The sequence below is a fragment of the Aulonocara stuartgranti genome, assembly GCF_965226115.1.
Source record: "Aulonocara stuartgranti genome assembly, chromosome: 7".
NCBI lineage: Eukaryota > Metazoa > Chordata > Actinopteri > Cichliformes > Cichlidae > Aulonocara > Aulonocara stuartgranti.
This window is the reverse complement of record NC_138945.1, coordinates 52,170,236-52,187,364: the sequence shown is the minus strand read 5'-3', so window position 1 is coordinate 52,187,364 and position 17,129 is coordinate 52,170,236. Positions and strand designations below refer to the sequence as shown.

Sequence of the window (17,129 nt, the reverse complement as noted above, 5' to 3'; positions counted from 1 at the left end):
GAAGGGGCAGTTTGTTCCACAATTTAGGAGCAGTCACAGCAAAGGCCTGCTCTCCTCTGTGCTTTAATCTGGACCTCGGGCCAGCGAGGAGCATTCGATCCTCAGTCCTCAGTGATCTTGCAGGAGTATGAGGGTGCTAACCAGTGCAACGCCATAAAAAAAGAATAATAAAATCTTAAAATCAAAAAAGTACACAGGAATATTATAAACAACAGTCCAATACAATAAGAATCAATCTACCTATCTATTATGATACAGCTAACCATCACTCAATCACATGGTAGCAACTCAGGGTCAAGACAACTGTGTGAAGTTCAAGCCAAACATCAGAATGGGAAAGTCTGTCTCCCCCTGTCTCCCGCTGACTCCCAACCAGTTGCGGCAGAGACCCCTATCTGAGCCTGGTTTTGCCAAAGTTTTCTTCCTGTTAAAAGTGAGTTTTTCTTCACACTGTCACAAAGTGCTTGCTCTTTGGGCGTCCTTTGACTGTTGGGGTTTCCTCTGTATTATTGTAGGGTCTTTACTTTACAATATAAAGTGCCTTGAGGTGACTGTTGTTGTGATTTGGTACCATATAAATTGAACTGAACTGAAGTGAATTGAAAGGTGATTTGAGTGGCTTTGACTTTGGCATGGTTGTTGGTTCCAGATGGACTAAACTGAGTATTTCAGACATTGACAGTCTACTGGGATTATCCCAAACAATCAATCAGGTTTACAGAGTCCCAAAAAAGTGAAAATGCTTTGTTGGTGCCACAGGTCAGAGTAGAATGACCAGACTGATTCAAGGTGATAGGAAGGCACCCGTTCATTACCACCCACTCTTCATACTTTGGTAATGGTATGGAGAGGAGCAGCAACTTAAAGTACGGCAGAATCACATCACATTTTATGATGACAGTCCAGAAATCCAAAGAAAGAAAGAAATCTTGTCACTGGATGGGAAACCGGTTGATTTGCCTCTTTGAAATACACCATATTACACTGGTTGTGGATCTGAGTACAGCTTCTATGTTTAGCCATCCTAGCTTTTTACATTCAAAAATCAGCATCAATATAAAAAATAAATAAACAAATAAAAATCCTGGTGCTCATTTGTGACCGTGAAATAAAATTATCTGGGCAATGGAGGAACAACAAACTAACCACCATCCATCAAGTCACGCCACTGCTAAACAGGCCATTAAAAATGTTATAGTTTTATTAATAGAATTATTAGAAAAATCGAATTATCTATTGTGTTACTGTGTCAGCCTTTGCTTCATCACAGCTTTGCGTGCTCAAACTCTCTGCTGGATATGTTTGCATGTCATTACTGGCAGAGATCTTTTATTGCTTCTTAGAAACATTTGGACTCTCTCTCCCTGTGTTCCTACACCCCCAGTTTTATGTGTCATTTGTTGTCTCATTTTCACCCCAGCCAAAAGCATTTGGAGACCTATTAAGCAAAAACCTGTGAATATTTCAGAGCATAATTAGAGCTCTAATTACAATTCATTATTCATAAAACGGGTGAACCAAACTGAAGTAACTGTAACTTCGGTCGTTGCTGTGCTTTTTGGAAGTCGAATTTCCCAGAGGAACCCACCCGAGGGATTAATAAAGTTCTATCTTATCTTATCTTATCTTACATACTGTCGAAGTCTCAGATATGTACTATTTGGAAGTGCAATTAGAACGTGTATAATACTCCCTAAAACATATTGTAATACTCTTTACTGTGGAAAGATATGTGTTACTATGTTATTCATAGACACACATTGCAGATTTCAAGAGCTATTTAATGCCCCAGTCGGTGGAAACGTAACCTCACTTCAACAATCCGCTACCACGGCTGAAATCCTACATGTAAACAAAAATGTAACAATGGTTCAAACGACTTTTAATTCACCCATCATGCTGCACTTGGATCAAAGAAGTACGACACAAATTCACATTTGCTGCTAACTCAGGCCCACATACACACTTCCCATCACAAGTCATATACTAACATTCAGTGAAAGCTCAATTTGGGATCTACCAATAGTTTTTTCTTTGTAACTTTTTTCAGTCTTCACCTCCATTACCATTACCTGGTAGGTCACTTGTCCTGTTTTTTTTCTCCTGCCTCCAAGGTGGAAAAGATTGACATGTGTGGTCAACCATGCGAACTCTATGCTGTACACAAATGTAACACAATCCGGTTGTTCAGTCTGACGTCACTAGCCGTGTCTGGGTCTAAACTCCGCTGCAGGTCCATATATCAAACGATCACTGTGGCATTACTGAGAGTTGAAAAACTGTCTAAAGTCTTTCATCTTTAATAAAATGATCAGCGTTCTGCTCTCCCAGGTGTAACAATTGAGTTTAACATCCAGGCATCCATGAAAACGGAATTTATGACATTTAACGGAGTTAGAAGTTAGCAGGGAGTTAGCTCGCTAGCTTCTATCTAAATACAATATAGCATGTCCTGACTGCGGGGTTTTGGAAACAAATTAAAACGTACAGCTCTGTTATTACTTCCAGCATAAATGAAGACAGAAAACTAAACAGCAGTAACGTTTGTAGGGTTACTGAAGTTGGGCTAGCTGGTATATAATGATGTGCTGCGTGACCGCTAGCGACACAGCTACGTTAGCATAATATAAACAAGCTAACTTTTTTTTCCACTCGATAAAAGTTACCGTGAGTGTTCTCGGTGGTCAGGAACAAATGTAATCGCATGGCAGGATGCTGTAAAAGGACCAAACTTCAGCCAGGAGAACAACTGAGATAATCCATCCACAATACGAGGTTAGTCATTCATATACTGCTGCATGGGCTGGGCTGTAGTTACATCCTAAGGTTTTAAAAACTGAGCTTAAATAAATGATTAGCGGTAATAAAAGCCGAGGGAGGTCAACAGTGATCACTGACTGTTTTAGGAGCTTTTTGAGATCAAATAGAAGAAAATACATAACATTAAACATGTTAACAACACAAAAGCCATATTAAACGCAGACTACTTTAGACCCGGAAGTAGGATTCGTCGCGTCATCACTGAACAACCGGATAGTAACCTTTGTACATTCATTGTCTCTGTGAATCCCATTAACATTCCTTTAAAGTTCCTCTTCCCCTTATTCATGAGCCCCGGGTCAGAGTCCGTATCCAATAGAAATTACTATTATAATTCTCAGTCTGCGATTGCCTCACTCAGGTTTAGAATTAATAAATAATGTCAGCAGTCAGTGCGCAGGATGTGTTTCCAATTTATTACACAATGTAAACACTTATTCCCCCCACCGCCTTTCATGTTATTTAGGTGTCAGCATCACAAGAAAGTAGAGGGTCTTTTTATTAGTTATAGTGAGCTCATCAATTACCATTTCATATTCATATGTAAGACACCATGTAGTCCTGTCATGAAGGAATTTCATAATTTCTCTTGTCTTCACATTTATTTAATTGGCTCCTGGTGTGCCTCTTAATGAAATTGCATGTAGAGTGAGACTCTACATGCACTCATATTTCTGTATTTCTGCCACTGTAGGGTTTTTTCTCCTGAGTGCATTCTGAGTAGAGGGACACCTGCTCTGTGAGTAATGAGAATCTTGCCAGGAGGCCTTGTGGGTCAGAGCTCAGCTCTTCACTGCTTCCAGGCTTTCCCACAGGCGAAGCTGGGAATGATCCACGAGTCATTACTCATTGACTTGATCTTTGCACACGCGCAAAGTATAAGCACTGCTTCTTTTTTAACACACTGTGTAAGTCAGCTTGCTTATAGGTGTACCAACTGACTAATCATACATGTCATACACATTTTATGATTTGCTCTTCCGTTGAAATATTTAGTGATTTAGGAAAAATTGTTTAATTATTTCACAGAGGTGATTATTCATAGTTCTTCCCGATTTGTTATTTTGATTAGAAATAAGCTCCATCTTCAGGAAATGCCATTATTGCCCAACATTACCTGCTGCCTTTCCAAATCTGCTAATGATAGCTTTTTGTTTTCTGAGGTAGAAACAGTAATAGCCTCATCTCGTCTGATGCTTTGTTTGGAGACGGCCTGGGAAAATTCCACACACCGAAGCTGAAAGTGCCTTTTCCCAATTAACCACTTAAATCAGCTCTGCAGCTGAAAACCTCCTCTCTGTTTTAGTCATTAATTTGCGCACCTCTCTCCTCTATTATGATGTGCATTAACAGTTCATTCATCATTTTAACGCCTTTGAAGTATAATTTGTAGCTACACAAGAAAAGGCAGATTTCATCTCCTAAAGAACGGCCTGCGTTGCCTTTGAAGTAAGCTGATCAAGGTGTGACGCTGTCCGGAGGACGCTGGTGGCTGGTGAGGATTTAGTGAATTCCCACAAAAAACAAAGATGTAGCTGACTGCACAGCAGAGCCTTTTTCACAGAGACTGACCTTGAAGCTCGACTGGACCGTTATAGTTTATTACTGTAGATTTCAGATGTCTGTGCAAGCTTTATGATTCATTGCTACTGATTTCATAGTGCTTTGCAGACCATTTGACAGTGCTGAGTTTTGAAAAAGAAGACAACAAAGGTGGAGTCATAGCGAAAGCGCAATAATGGCCTTTGTTGTAAAGTTAAATTTAACTTGAGCAAGTCAGCTAAGCAACATCATCACCTTGCAATGACACAAATGGGTCAGAATCTTATAAAATAGAAAAACCTACATCCCTCCTTCTTTGTCCTGGCTTTAATTTCTTTCTGTTAATAGGAAAAAGTTAGTTTTATGTGTCATATCCCTTGGTGCATTTAAGAGAAGGTCAGGTTTAAAGCAAATTTGAGCAGACACATCAGAAGGTGCTGCTGGAATAGTGCTGTTAGTTTCGATATCAACCTCTTGAGCTTCACTAACAGTGCAGAATCATAAAGTAGCAGCAGAATCCTCACTGGGAGAAATATACACTGCAATACGTATTCGTGTTCTCAATAGCGGATGGGCTATACATCACTGTCACCCTGATCCTGCTTTTTTGAATTTCCTATTTGCATGGCACACGGTGAGAATGTGCTCCGTGAATGCCACCGATAACTGCAGTATGCAAAGACAACAATGGCTGCATGAGCCAGATGTGAATCTGCTAGCAAAAGAAGTTATGCATTATGCAATTTGTCTTTACCACAACCGAAAATCTGTTGCAATCCAGGCAGAAATCACATATTGAAGCTTCATTTACATTTACATTTCAGTTTAAAGGTACAATGTGTAAAATCTCGCCAGTAGATGTCAGTGTATCGCAGACTCTAGTCAGCTGAGTTCTGTTTTGTAGTCTAGCAGTCTTTTCCTTAGCTGTCAAAATGCTGGGTGTCTGTGTTTATTTACTCAATAAGAGCCTATAAAACCTGTGTAAGGAGTCAAATACAGGTTGTCAATGAGGCTCATTGTGTCCCATGCCAGAGATAACGAGGTGATTGTTGAGAATATCCTAAACTTTTCTGTTGGTAAGCACTGCTGTTTTTGCCACTGTTAGCTGTTGCTGCCGTAAGTGACACACTAATCAGTGTATATTTATAGCATAGAATTGTTTTTTCTAGTAAATAAATTCAAAAAATGACAGACTGCACCTTTAATGAAATAATAGCAAGTAATGTTAGCTTTGCCTTTAGATATATTAATTAAATATAGGCTACATATACTGTAGCTAATGTTAGGAGGTGAATTCCATCATTGGAGTGCCCAGTGCTTTTATCTACGTTCCACACAATCATACTAAAACCAACGAAAGCGTGTAAAATGTTTTTTGCACATCATGTGCCTTAGCCTGGTAGCTGGTATGAGTAACAGGGATGTGATACCTTTGAAAGGTGAAGCAGCTACACTGAATTATGGAATACTGTGGGTCTGAATATTGTTGACAACTTCTGAGTTAATGTTTCTAATCAAGTCAACATATATTTGTATTCTAGTCATCTGAAGATAAGAAAAGGCATGCATTTGAGTTTAGGCATTATACTGTTCAAGTACACTGTGCAAGGGTGTTTAAGTTTAATGTGCTTTTGCAATATGTAAATTTCACTTTTAATCATTGTATTCTCTTGCATCAGTTCTGTTACTTCTTGAATAATCCTCTAACATACCCTTGAGCTTAAAACTCCTCAGGTGTGCCCTCTGCTCTTTAGGGAACCTGGGGGATATAAGTGCATCGAGAACAAAGGGATCTCATAAAGAATGTAAAGTTATGAGCATCCACCACTCTGGTGCATTGTAATCAATTAAAATTGCTTCTGGCTGAGAGTATTAGTTGCATTTTAAGGAGATTGGTGTACATAGACATTACAGCGTAGGGCGTTTTCATTATCTTAAGTGCATATTATTTTGTTTAGACCAGCAGAAAAAGCAGGAAATGAGTATTATGGGCAAGTCTGAGCATCTGAATAGATAAGTCAGACCTTGGTCCTGCATCTTTGTGAGGTAAATTAGGCTATTAGTTACAGCCCAAACTACCAGCAAAGATAACTGCCTGTGGTCCCTGTATTATGTATATGCCTAATATTGAGGTACTGTGTACATTTCATTACCACCGCTCTGTTCAGTTTGATATTGAATTCATTCCTCCTTCTATTGCACAGTGACTTTGCCCTTGATTTCCATCCCTACCAATATGAACATAACTGATGTATTCGTCTTTTAAGATGCAATTTTTAAACAACACAGAAACTGTATTAGACAGAAGAGTCAGCAGATGACAATATTTACTGTTCGTGTCCTTGTAAATACAGTCGCAAGAGTGTGCTGTGTCACTCTCCCTTGCTTGGCTGCAGATACATTGGCAGGAGAGTGATATGATCTTGCTACAACAGACAGAAATAATGTTAGAATGAGCTATCTAAAAACAGCAGGAGTGTTTAATGTGGTCTAGAGGTCCACAAGAGGATCAGAAAATTGGGCACGTTTTTGCTGTCGCCTCACAGGAAGAAGATTCTGAGTCCCAACCTCCTTTAGTTGGGAGTTTGCATGTTCTCCATGTGCCTTCATGGATTTCCCTCTAACAGTGCAAAGACATTTTTATTATTTTAATTAGTGACTCTAAACCGGTCATAGGTGTGGATGTGACAGTGTGTAGTTGTTTGTTTCTCTGTATTACCCCTGTAATGGACTGCCAACCTGTCCAGGACGTACACCACCTCTCGCCCTCTGATAGCATTACTTTTGATGGGTAGATTAATTAAAATTTGATGTGAAATTTCAACTCAATTATTAATATCCTTATTAAGTGTTGAAAACTATACTGATAGTAAATAAGCCTGAAAATACACAATTAAAAAAAAGAAAATGTAGCTGTTTTTGATAAATGTGTTATAATTTGTTCAAGATTTTTCCTGCTGTGCTATTATGATAAAAACAACAAAACTTATTTTGTGAAATATATGAAACATAATCTTTATGGGTTTCTGATGATATTTTAAGGTTACTACCATAACTACCATCCAGTACTCTACCTGAAATCTGAGCACCTTCGGGAGTAGGAAACTTTTTTTTTTTTTTTGCCTACCACTGTTCAACGCTGATGTAACAAAGACAGAAAGACAATAGGGAGTGTAGGGCGCAGACTGGCTTTGTTCTCGATTCGACATCCCAGTTAATAAAACCAGAATACTATATTGTACTAATACATATGAATATTAGCCATTTTCAATATCCTCTTTCATTCTATCACATAGTCCTCTGTCCTTTACAAATGCACATGCTCACCTCATATTACTATAAAAAGAACTTGTAAGCATATTGTAAATTAGATTCCATTCAATAGTGGGAGCTCAGTAGGTTGGCTAATATTTCTTTTGATGATCACAAACACGAAAGGATCTGATAGTCATTAATGTGGGGCCATAGTGTGCGACTAAAGCATTGCAATAATTTTACCAATGATCCAAAAAGCTCTTTGATTTTCCAGAATATGAATATCCTGATTTTTCACTCTGTTATCTTCTTTTTGCACATGAAAATGTTTCAATAAAGGCTTTGGTCAGATAAAACTGGAAAACAGGAGACATAAAGCAAAACCAGCTGTACGATTAATCAAAAGATAATCAAAAGAATATAAGTGCATATATAACATACCATTCATTCAAAGCTAGTGGACCTTTTTCACACGTCATATGCGCCGTAATAGGAGTTTAATGGGCCATAATGGTAAAAGCATAAAAATCCATCAAAAACATATAAGCAGTACAACAGTTTTGGGTGCAAACGCACATCTCTCATAATAGACCATTTTAAGTTTTCATGAATTCATTGTAAAGTAGATTAGAGTTTTGTTTTGTTTTTTTCCATTTATTCTGTGCTTGCATTGTGTTGCATAGCTTTTGTGCACACAAAAACTTTTGTTCTTGGAGATGCATAAAATGCCTCCTTTGAATTCCAAGCTTTATGACTTCCAAGACTTATATGTCACTGTACAACACATTTGCAGAATAACTACGGTAGAGACAGAGTAATAATAGCACTCAGGCTAAATCCTGCAATTGTGTGTATACTCTCCATTTTCAAAATATGATAAATGCTTCTTATACACTCAAAAAAAATAAATTGGGTGGTTGTTATATTTACAAAAGTCTAACTTGTCATTTGAACAAAATAATTTAATGTTTCTATGGTGAACGCAATTAAATCATGTTGGATGTGCATGAAATTCAAAAACGTATTTTTTTCTTGTTCAGATGACATGATACAATCTAGGAAGAGTGGTTAGTTGCTTGGACTCACGAAATTCACAAGATGACACGAGATGTAAAACCCTGGGGTTATAAGAGGCAGACAACCATACACACAGCACGTGTATGTATTACTATTTATTATGGTTTAACTTGTCAAGGACAAAAACATAAAGGAAATTCTGCATCAAGCATAGCTTTCCTTCTTTTGTTGAGTCTGTATTGACAGCTCAATGTCATGGTGGCTCGTGCTGTTGCCTCACAGCAAGAAGGTCCTGGGTTCAAATCCACAATCTGACCAAGTTTGCGATGGGTTCTCTCTGCGTACTCTGGTTTCCTCCACAGTTAAAAGTTATGCCGTTATTAGGGTAAGGGTAATTGGTGATTCTAAATTACCCAAAGGTGTTAAAGTGCAAACGGTTGTTTGTCTCTATGTGATAGTCTGGCGACCTGTCCAGGATGTACCCTGCCCCTCTTACCCTATCACTTCCGCAGCCCAGATAAAGATAAGAGGATGGGTGGATTGGAAGTTGCTCTAAATCCGTTGAATTTTTTTGTTGAACATTATGTAATATGAACACAACATGCACTACAGACATAAGTTACATTTGTTCATTCAACAAGATTATCACTGGTGTAACAAACAAATATTTTACAAGTTCATGTAACAAGACTGACTTTTGATGTGCCAAAGTGTTTAAACAATATAACATGACTTTAAATACAGGGAGTGCAGAATTATTAGGCAAGTTGTATTTTTGAGGAATAATGTTATTATTGAACAACAACCATGTTCTCAATGAACCTAAAAAACTCATTAATATCAAAGCTGAATGTTTTTGGAAGTAGTTTTTAGTTTGTTTTTAGTTTTAGCTATTTTAGGGGGATATCTGTGTGTGCAGGTGACTATTACTGTGCATAATTATTAGGCAACTTAACAAAAAACAAATATATACCCATGTCAATTATTTATTTTTACCAGTGAAACCAATATAACATCTCCACATTCACAAATATACATTTCTGACATTCAAAAACAAAACAAAAACAAATCAGCGACCAATATAGCCACCTTTCTTTGCAAGGACACTCAAAAGCCTGCCATCCATGGATTCTGTCAGTGTTTTGATCTGTTCACCATCAACATTGCGTGCAGCAGCAACCACAGCCTCCCAGACACTGTTCAGAGAGGTGTACTGTTTTCCCTCCTTGTAAATCTCACATTTGATGATGGACCACAGGTTCTCAATGGGGTTCAGATCAGGTGAACAAGGTGGCCATGTCATTAGTTTTTCTTCTTTTATACCCTTTCTTGCCAGCCACGCTGTGGAGTACTTGGACCCGTGTGATGGAGCATTGTCCTGCATGAAAATCATGTTTTTCTTGAAGGATGCAGACTTCTTCCTGTACCACTGCTTGAAGAAGGTGTCTTCCAGAAACTGGCAGTAGGACTGGGAGTTGAGCTTGACTCCATCCTCAACCCGAAAAGGCCCCACAAGCTCATCTTTGATGATACCAGCCCAAACCAGTACTCCACCTCCACCTTGCTGGCGTCTGAGTCGGACTGGAGCTCTCTGCCCTTTACCAATCCAGCCACGGGTCCATCCATCTGGCCCATCAAGACTCACTCTCATTTCATCAGTCCATAAAACCTTAGAAAAATCAGTCTTGAGATATTTCTTGGCCCAGTCTTGACGTTTCAGCTTGTGTGTCTTGTTCAGTGGTGGTCGTCTTTCAGCCTTTCTTACCTTGGCCATGTCTCTGAGTATTGCACACCTTGTGCTTTTGGGCACAGTGATGTTGCAGCTCTGAAATATGGCCAAACTGGTGGCAAGTGGCATCTTGGCAGCTGCACACTTGACTTTTCTCAGTTCATGGGCAGTTATTTTGCGCCTTGGTTTTTCCACACGCTTCTTGCGACCCTGTTGACTATTTTGAATGAAACGCTTGATTGTTCGATGATCACGCTTCAGAAGCTTTGCAATTTTGAGACTGCTGCATCCCTCTGCAAGATATCTCATTATTTTTGACTTTTCTGAGCCTGTCAAGTCCTTCTTTTGACCCATTTTGCCAAAGGAAAGGACGTTGCCTAATAATTATGCACACCTGATATAGGGTGTTGATGTCATTAGACCACACCCCTTCTCATTACAGAGATGCACATCACCTAATATGCTTAATTGGTAGTAGGCTTTCGAGCCTATACAGCTTGGAGTAAGACAACATGCATGAAGAGGATGATGTGGACAAAATACTCATTTGCCTAATAATTCTACACTCCCTGTAAATTTAATTAGACTAACTTGGTACAAACAAGTTGTTTGAATAAAAGTCAAATTAGTGGAATTTTAATGTTAATTAATTAATATATGTTTGTAAGTTTAACATAAACTTACAAACATATATTGTGTTGAAACAACACAATCAAGATGGATTAATATGACATGATTTGTTTAGATGGAATATAAGTGGCAAGATAAAATTACTGTGTCAAAGTTACTGAGACTAGAACACAGAAAAAGTAAGTAGATTTTATCCTCACCTTTTTTAAAAAAAATTATTTTTAGCATGTAACCCTTTTAAAAATATGCCTCAGTTCATATAAACATCATCTGTGCAAAGATTTATGTTTCTAAAATGAAACCGTGAAAATTACAGCACTGTCAATACATGAATATTCAGACGTTGTACAAAAATGTTCAATTTTGGCACACGTTGGACACCATGCCAGTTGAATTTTTTAGGTATTAAAGAGCAGAAATTAATGAAATTTATTTACAGGCCTGAAAATGCTTTTTTAAAAATATATTTTTGAAGAATTAACCACACATTTACATGGCAATGGCCCTTGTCTCCCGTGCTCATGGAGCATTTAATTGGCCTCTGGCCCTTTAAACGCTGAGGGGCTGTAACTTTGGTTTCTTTTGGTTAATCTACATGATTGACACCGCTTTTTAATCGTTTGAGCCAATAGGATCACAGTAACAATGTCACGTTCACGTCACTACAACCAATCTGTCCAGTCATGTGTCTGTAGGGGGGTCTAAAATTGAGGTTGTTGACGGAAAATGGCTCTGATGCAGCTAGTTAGGCGTGGTAACTGCGGATAATCACGTGGCTACCGGCGAAAATAACTGAGGAAATCAGGACAGTAAGCCAATTTCTGTCTTAGCGCGTTTGTGCTGCAATGTGTTTTTGTGGTCTTCTTTTGCGGCTCAGTCAGTGAATTCTGGTCAGAGCGTGGTGAAACTTGGTGTGTGGAGTCAGTAATAGCTCTGGAAGATAACTGGCCTTTCTTTAGCCGGTTACATGAAGTTTAAAGGATTTCCTGTTAGGTTTTGTTTGTTTAGCAGACTTGTACGCATTTACATAACTGCTCGTTTAATCATGGCTCGTTTTCGTTGTGTTTGGTGGTTGTAGAAATGGTATGTGATTTTAGCTGAGATCCAGAGGTTTCTGTGGACACCACACATGTCAGGACTTTCTCACCCTGTGTTATTATAACCGATTAAAGTGATCTCCTTTTTGTCCCCGGTACTAGGGGCATGGGGCTAAAGTGGTTAACAGATGGCCCCTTTTAATTACCCATCTCTCTTTGCTCAGCATGGACGCAAAGCATGGCTCGTTCCTATTCTCTCCCATCTTAATCTATGGTGCCCACAACACAATGTAGTAAATGCACTGGTTCTTATGTACACTTTTCCATTCTAATTGAGCACTCAAAATACTTTGCACTTCATCCAAAATCTTGCAAACTTTCATACAAGCACTTTGTTAACTAATATTCACATATTATTATCTTAGTTGACAGGCTTTCTTCTGGCAACCCTTCCAAACAGGCCATACTTGTATTTTTTGTTTCTAATTGTACTGTTATTATACATTGAACATGCTAACTGAGGCTTGTAGAGTCTGAGATGAGGCTCTTGGGTTTTTTGCTGTTGCTCTGAGCATTGCATGATCTGATCTTGGGATGAATTTACTGGCAAGCTGTCTCTTGGGAAAATTGGAAACTGTCTTGAATGTTTTCCACTTGTGAATAATCCTTCTCACTGTGGAATAACAGGCTTCAAATCATTTTAAAATGGCATTATAATCATCCCAGACTGATGGGCAGCAACTATTGTGACATTTCCTCTTGTGCCATTGTGCTAACACACAGGTGAATGCTCCAGATCTGCAAAAACTCATATAGATGGTCATACTTGCTGATGTTCAGTTACTCAAGTGTATTTATCAGCACCTTACCGGTAGTTAGTACTTAGTTATTCACATTCTGCTTCTATATTTTAGCCTACATTTTGTTAAATAAATAATGATACACTGTATATGAGAGTATATGAGACTGTATATGTTTTGTATTTATCTAATTTTGAGACCTGGTATGGAACAGATTATTTTTATATCCTGATTTAAAACTTCAGAATTTAATCCTTATCTCACCAACTAGATTCTAATTTCTTTGTCATGTCTCAGTTTTGTTTTTCTATATTTCCAATTCCTTGTGACTTTGCCAGTAAATTTATTCATAATAAGCTACCATATATGTCTGTGCCATACACAAGAGAAGCAAAAAAAACAAAAAAAACCAACCCCACAGCACGCCTGGTAAAAACCACCCATAGGAGGGATTTTTGCTAGTAACTGAGGATATTTTGAGAAGAAATAGATTTTACTATTATTATTATTTTATTTGTTAACTTCAGGAAATTATCCTTGGGATTCCCAGGGAAACCTGATTGTTAAATGTGTCAGTAGAATGAAGGTTATAGAGACCTATGCTTTATTTTTACTTTGACATCCCCCCATTCTGTGTCATCCAGCTTCAAAGAATGGGACCCTGGTCCAGGTCTTTCTTTTTCCATGCAACCCATTTTCTTCATGTTTCATGAATTTTGTGTAGTTTTACAGTTGTTTTGTTAGCAAAAAAGCAAACATAACCAAACATACAGCTTCGCCAAGGCCTGAGTCTTTGCCTCAGCTGCTGCAGAGGAATAAAACCTCATGATGCAAGTAGTATCAGAAATGGTAAGGCCATTGCATGAATGCATAGTGTATTATAGTGACTTGTGCAGGAATGTCTCTCTTATCTGGGTTTAATTCTAGTTTAAAGAACTTGAACTCCAAGGTCTTGTTAGCTGTTATCCCTTAAAGGGCTCTTATATGATGGTGTCTATACAAAAGAACATTTTCATCAGTTCAGATGGGCTTTTGGGAAGGGGGCTCTTGCACAGACAGCAGCTAAAAGCTTTTAGGCAGAGGTTGAGGAGAGGTATTTGATGTTTTTTGATCATTAAAAACCTAAATGTGTTTGGGCCGACCATCATAGTAAAATTATGACGCTGTAAATGAGCTATATGGGCACTTTGAAGATGGCTCACCTGCATTATAGTCATCAGTGAGCTAGAATGTACATTTTGCTTAAGAGCTTCGCTGGCAGTGTGAGACCTGTGCAGTGTAGCAATTTAGTGTGGTTACCTGAACCTAAGTATGCTGGTTATAAAATTCATCCTGCTTTTGACCATGTTCAGAGTGTGACATGAAAAGAAACTAATCATTTGTGGAAGAAGCTTATTACAACCCCTACAGTTACATCGTGAAAGCACCTGTTAGTGACTGCAGTAACTAACATGAACAATGGAGGTTTTACACAGAGCTAAAAAAAAAAAAAAAGTAGAAAGGAGGTCTGGGGGGATGGATGGTAACCATTACCTGTCTACCACAGACTTGAATAGGTCAGCATATTTAATGCTTTATACCACTTGTGCCCCTTTTCCCGTACATCACTTATCACTATATTCAGTGGAACCCCAACTTACGAATACCCCATTTAACGAAAAATTCAAGTTACGAAGGCACTGAACGGCAATATTTCTGCCCGTGTTACGGCAAAATGCCCGTGTAACAAAATCCGCTAGCTCTGATTGGCTGAGCTCAGAATGCCTACAATGTCCACAATGCCTTCCAAATCATGTGATAACCACCTTGGCTTTCGTACTTACGCTTTGCTGTTCCACTTGAACGACGTATTGTTGTTGCAGTTAGCAATTAGCCTATAGCCTATCGTTCACTCAAAAGGCACGATGGGTGCTTCGACTTACGAAAATCTTCGACTTATTAAAGACCCTCGGGAACGAATTAATTTCGTAAGTCGGGGTTCCACTGTATATGTATAGATAGATTTTTTTTTTCTTCTCATGTATTTATTTTTTAAGAAACACAATGCTCCAGAAAAAAGATGTTTGAGTAGTTAGAAATGGTGCTGTCATATGCTAATGGTGCTACATGTGCTAATGAAAGTGCAGTGAATAAAACAACAGCGTGAGAGCCGGTCTGCTTCACAGCATCCACAGCTGATTACTGTCTTCTGTGTAAGGTGTTAACTAGTGTCTGAAAACTGTTGCAAACTTAATGAATAACAACACAATTCCTGTTAACTGTTAAATGTTTTGTTTGATGCTTCACGCCCTTTATTTACACTATGGTGCTGCATTGCTCTATGCTTTATTGAGTTCATAATACGATGAAAATGTAATGCATTTGGGCTCGTGCACAAATACTAACACACATTTCACCCTGTCAAAAGAAAATTTTCTGTTTTTCTGTGGTGACTGTTTAGCCAGTAATACATCTACAGTATGTCAAACACATCCCATTACCAAAGGTGAAAAAATATGCTATTTTACAATGACACGTTTTGGGCTTTGCCTGAACAAATGTATTGTCTGTTTTAGATATGAGATAAATCGGGTCTATGAGACATCTATTAGGAGCAAGTTCGGTGCTTTGCTGGTAGGAGAGGAGCTAGCGGTAGCTGCTAACGCGTCTGTCAGCAATCAAAATCAACACTAACAGCTAAATGAGGGGAAAAAACTTGCAAATTAAACTCCCCTGTCAATCCACATCTGTTTGATCCTGTCTCACTGTCAGTCTGTATCAAGACTCCTCACTACAACATCATTTGAAGAATATAAAAAGAGGGTATGTGTTCAGCCGTGTTACTCTGCCTTCAGACAATTGTAAGTGTGTGTCTGTGTCAGTAACATTTTTGAAAATGGATACAGCTGAATATAAAATTGCCTCAAAGTTGTTTTGGGCTCTATGAGAGTTTATTATAGATTTTATATACGATCTTTATTACCATCTAAGGCACTCCTGACCTGAGCTTGCCATCTCCCATTTCCTCCTAACTGAGATATGTCTGCCTCGCCTTATTTGCTCCCTTTGGCAAGTCGTTTGATTAACAGAACAATAGTTTTTAGCAGCACGGTTTTCAAAAACTATATAACCCTCCGTATAGTGCACGAAATAAATATTTCATGCCCTCTCCCTTCAGGGTACAGTCACACTTTAGCTCATTATATACTTACAATGATAGTCGACACATACTTCCAACACCCAGACACCCCAGTTTTTGGCGATAAAGTCATCCACATCTTACGTAGGAAGATTCCTTTTCACAGTCTTTGATGGAAGGCCATGAAATATTAATTTCACAACAGCTGTCTGCTCACCCTTATTTGATGGGGCCTGTCAGCCTTCTAATAATCTTCCTGGGTTTGGTCTCATTTGTGTGTCCCCATCGAGATGCCTGTAATCTCCTTCATTATTAATCTCACAGAGCAGAAATGTCATGCCGCCAGCTCCGGTGCACACTCGCCATCATTTAATCCTTGTTTACCAGACTTCCTTTTTCACCCCACTGAAGCCACCCGCTGCTGCCACACCAGCGTGCTCGCCCCTAAAGAATAGTCTTTTCATTCTGTCACGAAAGCAGAGAATTTGCATTGAGATCTATAGTCTTTTTCCTGCCACACACCCTTCTTATCATGCCTCTAATGGATCACAACAGCCTCCATTGTGCCTTGCATCTGTACGTGCAGGCTAGTGTGTGTGGTGACTGTTTGAATGAAGATACCTTCAGAGCCCCTTGAGGATTTTCTAAGCTGATTTTTACCCCTTGTTGCATGTCCTACTTCCTGCTCAATCATCTCGTTTCCAGATCCCCAGACTCCTGCAGCTTTAATGTGGCATCATAGGGTGTGTACCTGGCCAGGGCCCACATTTGGAATGAAAACAGTTTGTCTGGTTTTTGTGTGATTTATCTGGGTATTGTATAAAAACTGTGCCATAAAATGTGACATGGAGACATAAAATGTGAACAGGCTGTTAGTTTTGATCTAAAAATGGATATTTTTATAGAATTTCCTTGATTCTTTGATTCCAATGTTCATAATACAGTTTTTCCTTGATGTCAGACATGTTTAAAATTGTATCAGTCATTTAGCAGCGGTATAAATGACTGAAAAGTCTTGCCTATTTTGAGTAACCGCAGTCGGATTAGATGGTACTGTACCTGCAGGAGAATCATAGAAAGCCAAAGTGTACTGCAGACTAATAATGTATACTTACAGACAAATAATTTAAAATTAATATAAAGCAACTTTATATCAACGGCCACAAGCCAACTGTGCTCCT

General features: G+C 38.6%; 1 long non-coding RNA gene across 1 annotated transcript; it reads right to left on the bottom strand.

The window, feature by feature from the left end:
* Positions 1–131: 131 nt before the first annotated feature.
* LOC309710081 lies at positions 132–3,264 on the bottom strand. Its single transcript, XR_014277650.1, has 3 exons — positions 2,667–3,264; positions 1,632–2,157; positions 132–1,531 (listed from the first exon to the last, which is right to left on the bottom strand). It is a non-coding gene; the product is annotated as an uncharacterized lncRNA (long non-coding RNA).
* Between the last annotated feature and the right edge of the window lie 13,865 nt (positions 3,265–17,129).